This window comes from Procambarus clarkii, chromosome 81 (assembly GCF_040958095.1).
Source record: "Procambarus clarkii isolate CNS0578487 chromosome 81, FALCON_Pclarkii_2.0, whole genome shotgun sequence".
Classification (NCBI taxonomy): Eukaryota; Metazoa; Arthropoda; class Malacostraca; order Decapoda; family Cambaridae; genus Procambarus; species Procambarus clarkii.
In genome coordinates this window covers 6,480,189-6,497,415 of record NC_091230.1, presented here as the reverse complement: position 1 = coordinate 6,497,415, position 17,227 = coordinate 6,480,189, and the positions used below count along the sequence as shown (strand labels likewise).

The 17,227-nt window shown below is 38.0% G+C and overlaps 1 long non-coding RNA gene across 1 annotated transcript; it reads right to left on the bottom strand.

The window, feature by feature from the left end:
* Window positions 1-15,637: 15,637 nt before the first annotated feature.
* On the bottom strand, window positions 15,638-16,408 carry LOC138358048 (uncharacterized). Its single transcript, XR_011225217.1, has 3 exons — window positions 16,027-16,408; window positions 15,802-15,915; window positions 15,638-15,694 (listed from the first exon to the last, which is right to left on the bottom strand). It is a non-coding gene; the product is annotated as an uncharacterized lncRNA (long non-coding RNA).
* Between the last annotated feature and the right edge of the window lie 819 nt (window positions 16,409-17,227).

Here is a 17,227-nt window from a genome sequence, read left to right as displayed (position 1 = left end):
TCAAACTGGTTGGAGATCATCTCCCCAAAAAACATTATTTCATATCTCTTCACCTTTTACAACTATTTATTGAGATAGGTCTTGAAGTGGAAACAATACATGCAATTTACGAGTTCCACCAGTCAGATTTTATGGCAGAATTTGTTAACACCAACGTTAACAATAGAAATGCCTCCAGCAGTAATGATAGGAAAACACTCTTCAAATTACTGACGAACAGTGTTTTTGGTAAAACGCTACTGAATCCAGCTCGTTATGCCATTGACACCAAACTAGTGACTTCAGCTAGGGTCTTTTTACGAGAGGTGAAGAATCCCCGCTTTAAACGAATGGTGCATTTAGGCGACAATAAATTATTGTCTGTCAGTTCCAGACCTTTCATTAAAATTACTCATCCTAATTACATTGGGTTCCAGATTCTTGAGCTAGCAAAATACAGCTTGTACCATTTTTGGTACAGGGTACTTAAGAACCACTATTCAGATAGGGTACAACTGGTGTATAGTGATACAGACAGTTTCATTTTCACCTTACTAGCTGAAGATGTCTTTAATGAGATGGGGAAAGAACCCCTTAGTTTGTGGATGGATACGAGTAATTTTCCTGAAACTCACCCCTTGTATGATCCTTCTAAAAAGGGTGTTTTAGGGCTGTTAAAGTCAGAGGTGTCAGATAAACACATCCTTGAAGTTGTGGCACTCAAGCCCAAAATGTATAGTGTGCTTTTGCTTGACAATAAAAATTCCATCACCGCTAAGGGTATTCCCCGAGCTGTGCAAAGATCTTTAACACATAACCACTTTAAAGAGACCCTTCACAGTAATGGTGTAGTAAATACTTTTAATTACTCACAAATAAGAAACATAGGGGGGCAGATGGCAACCACATTCAATACTAAGAGGGGTTTAAGTGCATTTGATGATAAGCGCTTTTACTTAAATAAATACACTAGCCTAGCGTATGGTCACCCAGACATACCATCCGACCCCCACCCCAACACCTCAGCCCAAGGAATGTCCACCGAGAGTGAAGGTGGTGACGTCATTGAACCACAAGGAGAGGAAGGACAACGCCCCACCAGCGAGAGTGAACCCTATGACGTCAGCAGTCAGTCACCTGAGGGAGGCGCACTACATCCCATTCACTCTCTGGGAGATGATGAGTCATCATCTTCGTCCCAGGAGGAGGAGGAGGAGGAGGGGGAGGAAGACCCCACAACGGACTTGTGGGCGAGAAGGAGAGCTCTTGTTAATAAATATTATGTGGGGGGAGATGACCTACAATACGACTATGTTTAACCCTATGTACTTTGATAATATAATCAATAAATCATCAGGATTATTTCTTTTTCTCCTTCTTTAAGTATAGAGGCTTAAAATATATCCAACTTAAAAACAACTAAGGGAGGCTGGTCCCTCTTACGGTACACTCAAGGTCATCAAGTATGGGGAGGGGTGGTGAGGGGGGGGGGGACCGCCCCTACTGCGAGGATCCTGTTTTTACACCTGTCCCATAGAGGGAGGGGGGGGGGGTAACTGTCGCTCACCTGAGTGTTTATTATACAAATATACTGTCATACTTTTCTGTATAAATGAACATGAGCATGAACATAGCGACACATAATAGATACCTATCTTCACTATTTTTACGATTGTTGCTGCCCCACACCTTGGGCGACCTAATATGGGGTGGCTCTAAGTGGCACCCCGCCTCTGATTTTCTTATCTGATTACCCTTCATAGGTAGCTACTTTACTGTAAATGAACATGATCATAGTGGTACATAATAGATACCTATCTTCACTGTTTTTTCGACTGCTACCACTCACACCTTGGGTGACCTAATATGGAGTGGCACTATGTGGCTCCCCGCTTCTGATTTTCTTATCTGATCGACATACATAGGTGGGGCTATCTGTCACCAAAATATCTACTCTTCTCCTCCTCCTCTTGCTAAAAAATTATCCCGGTTGATGGAGTAGTGGCTGTTTTCATAGTGGTAGTCTGTCGGTTTTATTCGCCTGGTACCTCTTATATGAAAAGCTGGGCATTCAGCATTGAAGCACTCTTTCCTGTCCAAAGAGTTCTTGCAAATTTCTGGGTGAAAGAATTCACAGCTTTTGGTACATTTACCTGTATTGAGGAGGTTTCTGCACTTTCTAGGGTGAAAGTGTGTACATGTTCCATTTATTCTTCCCGATTCCCCATGCTTACAGGTAGCCCATCTGTAATACCAACAGATTTTGGGGCCTTGTTTTGTTTGTTTCCCTCTGCCAGGGACCGCACTCTGCTGCGGCGCCCCCGACACTGTGCTCTGCTCCGGTGCCTGTGACACCGCGCTCTGCTCCGGTGCCTGCGACACCGCGCACTGCTCAGGGGTCCCCGACTCCGTGCCCTGCTCAGGCATCCCCGACTCCGCGCCCTGCTCAGGCATCCCCGACTCCGTGCCCTGCTCAGGCATCCCCGACTCCGCGCCCTGCTCAGGCATCCCCGACTCCGTGCCCTGCTCAGGCATCCCCGACTCCGCGCCCTGCTCAGGCATCCCCGACTCCGTGCCCTGCTCAGGCATCCCCGACTCCGCGCCCTGCTCAGGCGCCGCTGCCACAGAGCTCTGTGCTACAGCTGGTTGTACCTTGGTGTCATGTACAGTTTGATTGAAGACATTAGAAATTGCTATGCAGGCATTAATTAGTAATTCTCTGTTTTCGGCGGGAGTTTTATCCAGGATTTCCATCAATTTCAAAAAAGTTACATCATCCTTTTTGCAGAGCCAGTACACAGAGTGGTCACTGGGACCATTTCTCCTTGAATTGTTAGTCATGTTGGCACATTTTTTGTGTATGGCTGCTGAACAGAGTTGGCATTGAAAGCTCTGTTGGTAATCTACCTTCATGTTGCATTCTATGCACGTTTTTATCAAAGCCATTTTTTTGAACACTTCTGTTCAGTGGTGATGGTCTTACAAGGTGGGGTGTTGACCGGTGGGGGAGTTGACCGCGGGTGCTGGCCGTGGGAGCTGGCCGTGGGTGTTGACCGTGGGTGTTTACCAACTTGAGATAGGCCTGGAAGAGGCTGTATGGACGGCCACTGTTGCTACCATGTGTCGCACTCTAAATTTGTTTTGTTCACTTGTTAGATTACATTACTTGCATTTTCCCACTAGTTATCATACAGTAGAGGCGTCTAGTTTCTGTGTCTGGGCACTAGTTACCTGAGTACGTTACACTATTTGAAAGAATACACACACAAGAGGGTACTGGGGTGGGCCTACCTCCAAGTGGCCCTTGTTTACACACACACGACGGACTTATTTTGTGTGTAATTTGTTCACTTGATATTAGACTATGTTATCTTAATTTGTTATAATAGACACAGGTTTTGCATAGAGAGCTTAGCACTATGGGCACTGATTACTTGACGTTTCAATAGCGAGAGATGTGATTTATTGACGACTTGGCAACTATCGCCTAAGGCCTCCTGGCACCACGAGGGCAGGCCTTGACTACACACGAATTTCACTTATTTTTCCTTTAACACAAACGGTCGGATGGTAATCACTATGATATATTGCTTAATATGTTGAGACACACTTTAAAAGTTATCTGACTGTGTTTAGTTCCTGTATCACTGAAATGTCCCAAGTTATATATTGTTTTCCGCGGAGCTCGCACCGCGTGGCCCTTCCCCTCTCACACCCCTCACCACCCCTGTGGTCACCACAGTCACCAACGTGGTCACCAACGTGGTCACCAACGTGGTCACCACAGTCACCAACGTGGTCACCAACGTGGTCACCACAGTCACCAACGTGGTCACCAACGTGGTCACCACAGTCACCAACGTGGTTACCACAGTAGTAGTAGGGTGTAAGCGCCACAGGGGATTTTTTTTTCTGGCCAGAGGACCCCTGTGAGGTGTAAGCGCCACAGAGGATTTTTTTTTCTGTGGGAAAAAATCCCGTGTAGCGCTTGGGGGTTTTCAGGTGAATTTGCAAAATCCCGTGTAGCGCTTGGGGGGTTTCAGGTGAATTTGCAAAATCCCGTGTAGCGCTTGGGGGGTTTCAGGTGAATTTGGGGAGTCACAGATTTGGAAGTAAGGATTTCTTATGAGTGAGTAATTTCCGAGATTTTAGAAGTTTGTTAAAGTCTTATGAGAAAAATAATTTCCGAGACTTAGAAGTTTGTTAAAGTTCTTATGGGAGAAATTCAAATTCGTGTTTAAGAGCCAGCATTTCAAGGAGAACTCTACGGACATATTTTACCTGTTTTCAACTTACAAAATCCGTCTGTGTAAGCCATAGTTTTCATATAAATTTAGAAATTCGTGTTTGTGAGTCAGGGTTTTCAGGAGCTCGTACCTCACACCCCCCCCCCCTCCCTCCCCCTTACCTCGCAATCTCTCGCGTCACCTTTATTTACCTTACGCCCGGCCAGCCAGACGTCGCATACAGGTTACCTCTTATCTTATCTTATCTTCTCCATAATATCTGGACCGTCCCTCCTCTCTCTCTCTCTCTCCCTCCTCTCTCTCTCTCTCCTCTTCATATTATTCCCTCTTCCTATTTTCTGACATACTAATATTTTATTCCTTTTTCATTAACCAGTCAGTTTTATACAAATCAACCGAAGCATCTCAATGTAACCTTTAATACTGAAACTGCCTCAGAGACTATCTAAGCTGGCCCCAGCTACCTGCCCCAGGCTATCTGCCCGAGGCAATCATCACCTGATTACCTGCCCCAGACATCTACCAGTCATTGTCGGCGTTCGCCACCGTAATAATTTATATATATATACATTAAGCGTTAATAAAACTTATTTATTTATTTATAATTTATTTAGTCATCTAATTCATAGTTTACACAATTTATAATAAACGACTCATTTAGCCCGAAGTTCTAAGAAGCTCGCTCCTCAATCCGCTTGTATAATATCCGTCCTATTCACTCTTCATCTCTGTAAATAAAGAATAACAGTTTCAGATAGCGTTTACACATGTACAATATTTATCATACACATAAAACCTCAAAACAAATGTACTCACCATTTTCCATTAGATAATTTGTTATAGCCTCATTCAGCCAGTCGTCTCCAAGCACATTTTCCAACAAATATCGCTCTTATCATAACACAGCGTTTCATAGCAGCTCGGCATATTTTTAAATAAAGCATAAGATAGCCTCATTACGTTCCTATCATTCTGCATATATTCTCCATAAGTAAAACTAGTTTCAAATAGCTTTATTGCAGTTTTTAGATCCTTGTTTGAAAGATGGTAACAGAAAAACATCGCATATAGCCCGCATACGTAAGTATTTAAACTCTGAAGTCGCTCTGTAAACGTGTATACATCACAGTCTTTATAATAATTTAAAAACTCCGAAATGTATGGCGAATACACATTTATTCCATATGAATCGAGTATAACTATTTTCCGTTTAGATTTATATACAGCAATCCAGTGACCCATTAGTTCCTTAGAGTCTCTTCCTAAGGTATTTATTATAAACATAATCGGCCTGTCCCGTATTTGCTTCATTATTCTATATATATCCGTCGCTAAATAGCACCCAATATATTTAGCTTTACTACCTTTCATATCGTTCAATGCCGTATTAATTTGTTTGCAGTTCATGCTCTTGTATCACACACAACTCGCCTATCGGAATAAATTCTCAATACTCCCGTTGTAATTCCGAATAAAATAATAACTTTATTTGATTTCGCTGGAACAGCAAATTCTAATGTAATTCTCAGGTTGCCCGAAGCCTCTATAGGAAGGGTATCTCTCAATTCCTCAGGCGTTAGTCTAAATGCCAGTAATGTTCTTCCTTTTATAAATGAATTATATGTCAAGGTATTGCAAGCATTAAAGCCTACTGTATTTTGAGTCTCGTAGTATAGTTTCGAACATTTATTCGGGAACTTGCAAGTTATATTAAATAAGTTTGTCCCATCACGTGTAATATATACATTAGATAAATCGCAGTGATCGAAATAAAGTGGATTAAGTGTATACGCTCCTGATATTGCTTCCATATCCATCATCATAATAAATAATTTATCTGGGATAATGCTCCCCCATGGCTGGTCAATACTTAATCTCTGCTGCCCATTACCAAGAATGAACGTCTTGTGGAGTGTCTTATCAAACGTATATGTAACTGGCGTATTTTGTTCAGCCAGAGCTCTATTAATAGCCTCCAATCCAGATGCAAATGGAGTTATCCGATCAATCCACATTCTAGCTAGTTTTATGTTAAACTTATATCCAGATTCAATACTGTTTATAACCCACGGATCACTGTTAAGTTCTAATCTCAAACGAATATCAATTCCATCCAAAAGATATTCGCTCAAAGTTGTAATGTCCAATAGCAGTTTAAAGCAACAATTTACTCCCTCAGTTTTTAACTTTACAAATCTAGATTTAAGGTCTTCTGAGGCATTCTTAAAATAATCTACATCATATTTTTCAGGGAAAACATCATTATAGAAATACGTCAGTTCTTTAAATCTTTCAGCTTTACATTCAGAAAGCGTCGTCATTAGCTTTACATATGATAAATATGAAAATAGTGAATTAGTTTCCACGACTTGCTCATTTAAATAAACAGTTACAGCTTTAAACATTGTCTGGGACAAGCCATTGACTATTGATGCATTTTTAATATCCGCTAAAGCCGTAATTCCGTCAGGTCCCGTTAATTCAACCATCAGTTCTAGCGTCAAGCTCGAAAGATCAATAAATTGACCCTTAACTCCCGGGATACGAAATTCAATATAAGAGTCTTTAAATTTATTGTTAATACTTGAATTCACAGGTAAAATATCCAGTGTCTGTCTTGAAAATATCGTACTTTCAACCATTCTATGAGGACTAACTTTAGGAAAGCCATCGCTTATAGCAGCTGTATAATTTTCTAAAGGAACTTGCAATGCTGCACTAGGAGCATTTACACTCATCATGTCTGCGTCTAGCATACAACTAGTACTTTTTTATGAAAACACGTCTTTATATCTATCCATTTTCTTTATATAGGCAGGTCTTTTCGTTTTTCTTTTCGTTATTCGGCCACCTGCTAACAATTTAGGACCTATACTTTTCAATGTTTCCATACCGCGTTTTCTAATTGAATCTTTCAAAGTACCTTGACCAGCATTTATATCCTGCAAAACATTCTGTCCCATTGTCAATGCAGCTGGCATAATAGTTTTTAATAGGAAAGGAGTTGCTCTACGAGCTAGACCAGTTAAGAAACTTAATATTCCACCTCCTCTTAAATGTCTTCTATCAAAAACAGTAATATCGCCCAGTGCTCCACCTCTCTTCCCTCGAGGAGCGATAAATCGCCCTACCTCGTCAACAGACAGCGGTACAAACCCGACCCTCATGTTTAAACAGGCCAAGAGAGAATGATAAACTCCCTCTACTCATGCCATTATATATCAACGGGTCTAATATGTAATACTGCAATCGTACATCCATCCTTTTCAAAATATACAGGCTCCCCATTTTGATCTGTTAATCTAATACTGATGCCATCAATATTAGTCGTATTTAAAGGTTTATATAATTTCCTGTGTGTTACATTACTTTGAAACGAAACAACATCCAAGATATTTACAATCTGATTACCAAACATGGTGGGCTGCACCTTATCACAATATACACACAAGAAATCTATACGGCCTCCTGGCCTAGGATGATAATAGCAAGTATCTTGTACAAATAACCTGTTATTAGGTAGCTTATTCATAATAAAAATATCATAGGCTTTACCTACTTCAGCTCCAATAACTTTACATATATTTCGACCGAAAGATAAAGAAATTCGAACAACTAATTTTCCATCCTTTGTAATAAATAATTTTAACAACTTCTCACTAAATGCTGCATTAAACTTAATTCGATTAATACTCGAATCATATTTCATATAAACGTCCCCGTGATCTGGGAAATTATAATTAAGTACGTGTCCTATAAAACTCAGTGAACCTTTTGAAAATATAGTAGAAATTTCTCTATTTAAAATAGTCGTTAGCTCTATGCAATTATCACTGGCTAAAATATCCGACTTTAAAGTGAAAGATGTATTCACCGTACTCAAATCAGATAAATTTTTATTAGACACTAGAAGTTGAACTGAAATAAAACTTTCCGGGTCATTCCTCCTAACAGCGAAATAAGATGGAGGCAGGAATATATTCTTCAGGCACACTTCATAAGCTTTATTCGGGTCTAAAGGCAGCTGATTATGTAATCTATTTTCAAAAGCATTGGGAGCATTGTTTTTAAATACATCAGTATCAGAGTTACTCGCTGCATATATAACGTAACTATCCATCCTGTAGACTAATAGTAAATGATAAAAATAAACAGAAACTCACCTTAATATGATATCCAGGTAGACTCTCCTTCATCTACAGCCTTGATCTTCCTCTTCAAACTTGGAGGAGAAAACACTTGATTTTTCGCATCTACATTTCTAAATAAATTCTTAGGTGTAGATGTCAAAGAGTAGAACAACTTTGCAATTGGCAGTTTATCTTCTGGGAATAACAATTTCGGAGTGCACATCCTGCCTATAACATCATCAACAATATTGATCCCAGTAACTGGCGATGTAATGTTCCCTTCCTCATCCCACTTTACAAGTCCAGTTGTATTAAAATAATTTAACAAGGAGACAGCAAAATCATAATCCTTAAGCTTTAATCTTAAGTCTATCAAGTGTTGTATAACAGGATTTGTTCTCACTGTCGTCGTAGGCTTCTCAACACTTACTGCCGTAGGCTTCTGTTGATCAATAGCTTTTCGTGGTACAAGATAGAATTCTTTCATTATTCCTTATTAAATAGCCTTGAAATGAAATTTATAGCTATGGGAAGTAAAATGCCCAATAAATTACCTCCTCTTTTACTTGTTAATATGTCTTTCTTGAGTGAAATAGCTTTCTTCTTACAGGCTAATGTATGGAGTAGAGCTCTATATTTAGAAAGTCTCTTTAAAATAGGCTTCCCAACTTCAATTTTATTTTTTAAGAAATTATTAAATATTTCTGATAAGCAAAGTATATGTTCCTTTTTAAGAGTCTTAATTAACTTTTTCCTAGAATTATAACCTAATCTAGCTAATAGTTCAATAAATCCACGATACTTGCTAACTAAGGGCTGCTTCTTCATAGTTTCTTCACGTCATCTGAATTCACCCACTGATCAAATGAACTGTCGTAACCGACGTATCTAACTTTATATAAAGTAGTATTACCAACTTTACGTTTACTTATAATTCTCTCAATTTCAAATGTATCTGACAAGTAGGTGGGAGTCAACTCCTCTCTATAAAATCCGCCTTCTATAAGTCTATTATTTAAGTCCTTTAGATAATATAAAGGCACGGGTTGTTTAGTATCAATTTGAGCAATTGTAAATATTTCCTTAGTGTTCTGTTGATGAAAACCTCTTTTGAACTTTGAAATACGATTAGATAAGGCAAGCCGTACTGTATCTCCTACAGACAGATGATTACTGATGCGTGGCTTAGTCTGCTGCTCTCCTTTATACATGAGCTTAAATTGCCTAGTCACATCTTGAGGCGAAGATAAAGCATGTACATCAATAGGTATTTTCCCCTTTAATCCTCTATGTGGTGTTCTATTATACGTTTTAACCATATCAGGTAAAACATTTATATAGGTTAAGGTGTTATAAGCCGTTAAATATTTATATATCTTAGTTTTCAATGTTCTTATAAATCTCTCTGCAATACTGGCTTTAGTTTCCTGAGAAAATACACTGTACAGATCAATGTTTTTACTGTCTAACAATCGTTTCATATATTTATTATAGAATTCACTGCCCTTATCGGTGTTAAGCTTCCTTACACCTTTTGATGAAGGTAAATCCAGAACAGCTTTCATGGCTTCACTTACACTCTGACCTGATTTAGTGGATAGTGGAACTACATGTGCAAACCTTGAAAATATATCAACACAAACTAATAAATATTTAATATCATTGTTGTGCTTAGCTAACAACGTCATATCAGCCAAGTCACTGGTAAAGAAAGCTTTAGGTCTAGGTGCTAAGATACGTCTTCGTTTAAATTTACGTTTTTTTTAATAGATGTAAGGTATATGCATTAGACGTTTTTAAATAGTCTTTCACATCTTTTATAGTTATTTCAGGGATTGTTTTCTTTGCAGCCTTATACAATTTTAAAACGCCACCAAACCCACCTATGGACTTGGGGTCATTGTATATCTTATTAAGAGTTTGTGTAATGTTCACCATTGATACACTATTTCATATGGGGGTTCATTTACAATATTTCCCCTAAATATTATGGATTCAGGTGTTTTAACGCCCAAGTCAACAAGTAAATACCCATACTGTCGAGAAATCACTTTCTTATATATATCTAAAAATTTCTTGGCATCTTGTTTTCCGAATATTTGTCTGCCTAATGTTTCTATCTGGGACAAGTCTCTTGATTTAAGCAGAATAAAATGAGAAGCATTTAAACTTATAGATCTAGAAAATTTCCCACTGAAAAATATATTTTGGGTTATAAAAATAACAGAGATGTTCTCATGCCATCCCTTAGTAAATATATCACTTACTATTTTAGAGTTTGTAGATTCAACATACAAGTCATCATAAACAACTAATATATGAGATGTATCCTCTGGATCACGATCGTCTAAAGGGTTTACAATTTCAGAGTAAAAAGATATCTTATGTTTAAAGAGTGGATTAGTTCTCAACTCTTTATACCCACTTCCACAGATAATTATTTTTGCAAAGTTCTGCTGATATTTCTCTATCATTTTAGCACATAAATAGCTCTTCCCACCATTTGAAAATCCAGCAATAATAATTCTTGACGGTTCACTAAATATATTCAACTGGGATTCAGTAATAACTTTTTTCTGCCCTTCCATGTTGCTAGGATTCAATAGACTAACTACAAATATATAATGAAAGGAGTATTTAAACGAAATCTACATTCGAGTTTTATTTAAACATAACCAATAAAATCATAGTCATAACATAACCAATACAGTAATAAAATCATAGAATATACAATATCAAATATCATAGCCAATACAATCATAGTCATAACATATCCAATACAGTAATAAAATCATAGAATATACAATATCATAGCCAATAAAATCATAGTCATTTCGTATCCAATACAGAAATAAAATCATAGAATATCAAATATCATAGCCAATAAAATCTTAGTCATAACATATCCAATACAGTAATAAATAAATAAGTCTTAAAATAGCAATTTGAACATATCAAATACAGTAATAAAATCATAGAATATACATTATCATAGACATTAAATCATAGTCATAACATATCCAATACAGTAACAAATCATATCCAATACAGTAACAAATCTTAGTCATTTTCATATCAAATACAGTAACAAATCATATCCAATACAGTAACAAATCTTAGTCATTTTCATAACAAATACAGTAACAAATCATAGCCAATACAATATCATAGACATTTGAATATAGTTATAGATAATACATAGACAATACAGTAACAGACTTAGTTGTTGTTAGGGAATAATTGCTGAGCGACTCTATCCCGCTTTTCCCAAAGATTAAAAATGGGGAACAATTGACGTCTTGGTTGGGGATTATCTACAATTACTGGATCCCCTACCTGCACCTCTTCCTCTACCTGTACCTCTTCCTGTACCTCTTCCTCTACCTGTACCTGTACCTCACGCTCTGGAATGTCTGGGTGACCGTAAGCTAATGACTCTGTGGGACTAATGAGGTACCTCTTGTCATCAAAAGCTGACAGACCGCGCTTAGTTGTTTTACACGTGCATATCTGTCCATTAACATTACGAATAGATCGGGATACAAAATTAAAAGTTGTATTTGTCTCTAATGTGTTCTGAAAAGATGCATGTGTTATTTTCTTTTGTTGGTGATAAGGAATCCCTTTACATTTACATAAATGTTCATTATCAAGGGTTAGGAGAGAATAAGTTTTAGGCTTGAGTGCAATTAATTCAGTTATGATTTTCTGCTTTACTTCTGACTTGAGGAGTCCTAGTTCACCTTTACGAGTAGCAGAATACATGGGATGATCTTTGTCGAAATTACTGAAATCCATATAATCTACTAGAGGAGCTTTTGTCATTTCTTGGAAAGCATCTTTACAGGTCAGAGTAAATATGAATGAGTCTGTATCCGTATAAATTAGTCTAGCTCTCTCCCCATAATGGGCTTTAACTACATTATACCAGAACTCGTATAAACGCCTTTTGGCTATCTGCAAGATCTGATATCCCATGTAAGAAGGAGTGGTAACTTTAAGGATGTCTTTCATTACTGTACAGAGAACCCGATCTTGACCTAAAGAGACAGCTCGTTTATACAAAGGGTTTCTTGCATGAGTTAAGAATGAATGTTTTGTCGTTACTAGATGGTGAGTATTAGCATATCTAGATATATTTGTCATTGATTTCCCGTACAGACTATTACTTATGAGTTTAAAAGCTTTTCCTTTAACTTTACAGGTGGTATTGGCTCGTTCTCGAATGTTGGTTGAAATAAAATCTTTTAAATAGGGAGCCTGTTTAAATTCATAGATTGTTTTTACTCGTTCAACTTCTAGTCCAAGTTTTAATAGCAATTGCAGGAAATCAAGGCTTACTAAGTAGTCGTTTTGGGGCAAGTGGGATGCAATTAACTTAGTATTTTTAGGTGGGAGCTTACGTTTTTCATCATTAAGGGTTTTCTTACTGTACTCTGACAAAAACTCCTCCGTTATATTAGTATGAGACAGTACAAGGGGCAGATCATCAGTATACCTGGCTACCTCGGGAGATACATGTTTTGTATCGCATAAAATGCAATAACCTTTGTCTTGATTACAGGGGATATGTTGTAACCCTTGCCCTAATAAGGTATCCCGCTCAAGGTCAGTTAATTGTCTAATCCCTCCCTGGGGAAGTACCTCAGCCATGCACGCTGCATATAAGCTGTTAAAGTCGAGGTACAAAATGTGAGTATCGTCATCAGAGCTAGGGTTAGATGTAGTGTGCTCGTTAACAGCCTGTGTAAATTGTCTAATGGAAGATGTGAACCCTCCTCTAAGATTCCTTCTCAACAAATCATATATATTCTGATCATACACATAGTCAAGTACAACTTTTGATTTAAATAAGAACGCGTCCCAAGCATAACTAGGAAGTGATACATAGAAAACAATATCTAGTTCATAAATTTCTTTCAGTGATGTTCGCCAAAGTGTAAATATATCAACTAGCATTCCCACGTCAACTTTTAAATATAACATGAGGTAATCCTTGATGTTTGTACAGTTCCCTAAATTAAATACTTTAAGAGCATTGTTATAATCTTCTTCAGACAGTGGAGAGTCATGTAAAACATTGTAAAACTTATCTCGCGAAGGGAGCTGAGGTTCGTCTAACACGTCCATGGAAGAAATATAATCATAACATAGGCTTTGTTTACCTTTAATTAACAGAGCTTTAGCTTCATCGGATACACCATTTAGTATGTGTTCAGTGTACTTGGTGGCTTTCTTACCGGCAACGTGCTCGCTTGCTAAGGTTCCTAATGACCCATTAAGGAGAGCTAGGCTATCTAGGAATTTAAGTTTACCTATGATGACTTGCATAAATTTCAATCCTTCCTTGGTTAGAATTTCTACATCGCGGTGAGGATTTTTGGACAGTTCTTTAAGTATAATTCCCAGATCATATGCAGCATTATGGGAAAATGTGGTCAAGTATCTACGAGCATTTTTACATTGTAAATTGCAACGAGCACAATAAGCACCTAAGTAATTATTTTCCTGAATAGCATGATTATGATGTCTATGTTTATCTTTCTTATCCTTGAAAGTTTGATGACACAATTGACACGTATTTTGTCTTTGAAACATTCTTTCCTGTTCTCTAGACAAGTTCTTAGGGAAGTTGGGGAGCTGAGCATGAATAGCTTTCCATGAGGCTTCTAGCTTTGTAATAAAATGATTGACCGCGTCTGGACCTACGTATGAATACGTTTCTACGACATTGAATTCCCTGTCTAAAATCATGTAAGCATAAGCAATTGCTTTATGCTTACATTCCACCATGCCTCTAGGATTTTGACGGTCTAATAGACATTCAAAATCGTAATAGGCGGTGTGAGTTGGGCTATAGGTCCTACCGTAATTTTTAAAACTGATTTTATCACTAGGATTATAGAACGAAAATACTTGGGATACTGTGCATGACTCTTCGTGAGCCTGAATTTCATCTAAGGGAGCATGCAAAAGACAAATTTTGCAGAATTTATGAGTGTCAGGAATTTTATACCGATTATGGTTAATACTCTTTACAAATTTATCAAAGTCCTTGATCAGACAGAGATGCTTGCCTTCAAATAACAACAAAGGGACTTTATCGGCATACTTTTCCTGGCTTTTCCTAGCTAAACTAAGATAGTATTTGTTACTTTCATGAGTTATTGTATAAATATAAATAGAAATTTTGTTAAGCTTCTCTATTTTCTTAAGATTATCAAATGATACGGGGAATCTGATTTCATCTGCCCATACTACGAATCTTCTACACCATCGAAGGCTTTTGTAATGTTTTCTAACGTTATTCATAGTCCTGCCCAATGCTAAGTTTTTATATGCCGCAATGCACTGTAACAAACACTCATCTCCTTCACTTTCAGGATTAAATACTGATTCTTTACCCTTTAATTTTGCAGGATATGGTACATATGATCCAAGGTGCATAGGGTGGCGAATATACGAAAAATTAATGGCGAAGCCTGACATGGAATGAATTCCTACACTTGAGGATTGGACATTTTTTAGGCATTCGTCAATTTTAGCAGACATTTCGTCAACCCATGAATTTACAAGAACTTCCACCTCTTCCTGTGTAACAGTCTGAGTTTCGCCTCTAATTGAAAATACTTCGTCTAATATTTCATATTGATTGTCGGCATGATTAAGTTTTTGCAGAATTAGGCTTACGTCTGGGTAAATGTGAAATGAGGGAGGGAATTCTTCCTGTATTTGTCTGAACTGATTGTCTATATATTCTATAAAAAATTCCCTATACCTATTTATATATAAGCTGGGGTCGGCGTCTAAATGCCCGGGAATGGAGAACGAATGTCTCGAGAATGAACCTTCGAAATGGTTAATGACTTCTAACACTCGCGGAACAACGTTATCTAAGTTAAGTACCTCTGGGGAATCTGGAGCGTTGACTTCTTCATCTGATATGTCGTGAACAGGGGGTTGATTGTCTTCTTCTTCTTCATCTGAGGATGCCTGCTGGTTGCCGTCTGGTGCATCTTCTTCTAGCTCCTGGGACAGCTGGGGTTGACTGCGTACAGGCGTGCTCCACTCAGAGGGTTGGGTTGAATCCGGGGGCGATTCTGTAATATAATATTAGCAATGAATAAACATTAAGAGGAAAACAAATTTGAAAACAATAAGAAGATTTGAAAACCTTAATAGGAAAATAGCGTGTAAATAAGAGGAATTATCAAAAATGGAAAGCAAAAAGTCTAAATAAGAGGAAAAACTGAATTACAGATAAATAATAATATTACTTACGAGCTGGGATGTTGATTCCACCAAGTATGAGATTCTCTTGATCACGAATAGGAACTCCTGTAATGGAAACATTTTTCTGTATGAGTACTTATTACTTGTTTATACACTTGTTAAAATATACAATTATTAACTTTTAAATTACGAAAATTATTGTGAAAACGTACGGTTATTTATGATGCGACGGCGTTTGGGTGGAGGTTCAATGACGTTTCTGGCTTCGGTGGGAGGTTCCCGGTTAACGGAGAAACGACAGTATGGGCAGGAAGTAGAACCATGAACTGAAATGAAAATAATATATATAAATTGACTCTCTGTATGTATGTATGTGTGTTTCGGATATATATTTTCTTTGAAAGTTTATTGAATGTGCGAGAAAAAGCGGTACTTACGATTTGCACAATAGAGTTGTCCACAGCTGGTACAGGTTACGTCAAAATGTCCAGGCGGTGTAGGCCCGTTGCATCCTATACAGTACAGTCTGCATTCTTGAAGAGCGTTGATGGACATTTCACCTAGGCATGTTAAACATCGTGTTTGACACACATGCACGATTTCGTTGTTGATAGGAGACAGGCACAGAGGACATACTGACATGATGATATGACTAGGCTGGGGGAACCTTGTGAACAGGATGAAGATTGAATGCTGACTGAAAGTGTAGGCCTCTGAGACTTTGGCGATCTGAGGGGGCCCCTGAATGAGCGTAATAACGATAGTGTGCCCCTGAGTGAGCGTTTGGCTGTTTTATTAATAGCGAGAATGATTGGCGAATACTGGGGAATAAACTCTTTTATTATAAATTGTGTAAACTATGAATTAGATGACTAAATAAATTATAAATAAATAAATAAGTTTTATTAACGCTTAATGTATATATATAAATTATTACGGTGGCGAACGCCGACAATGACTGGTAGATGTCTGGGGCAGGTAATCAGGTGATGATTGCCTCGGGCAGATAGCCTGGGGCAGGTAGCTGGGGCCAGCTTAGATAGTCTCTGAGACAGAATCAGTATTAAAGGTTACATTAAGATGCTTCGGTTGATTTGTATAAAACTGACTGGTTAATGAAAAAGGAATAAAACATTAGTATGTCAGAAAATAGGAAGAGAGAATAATATGATGAGAGGAGAGAGAGAGAGGAGGGACGGTCCATATATTATGGAGAAGATAAGATAAGATAAGAGGTAACCTGTATGCGACGTCTGGCTGGCCGGGCGTAAGGTAAATAAAGGTGACGCGAGAGATTGCGAGGTAAGGGGGAGGGAGGGGGGGGGTGTGAGGTACGAGACTTGAAAACCCTGACTTATACAGATAACTTTCTAAATTTACATGAATAACTAAGGCTTACATAGACGATTTTTGTAAGTTGAAAACATGTAAAATATGTCCGTAGAGTTCTCATGGAAACCCTAAAGCGCTACACACGATATTTGAATTTCTCACATAAGGCCTTAACAAACTTCTATGTCTCGGAAATTATTTTTCTCATAAGAATTCCATACTTCTAAAATCTCGGAAATTACTTACTCATAAGAAATCCTTAATCCCAAATCTGTGAGTCCCCAAATTCACCTGAAACTCCCCAAG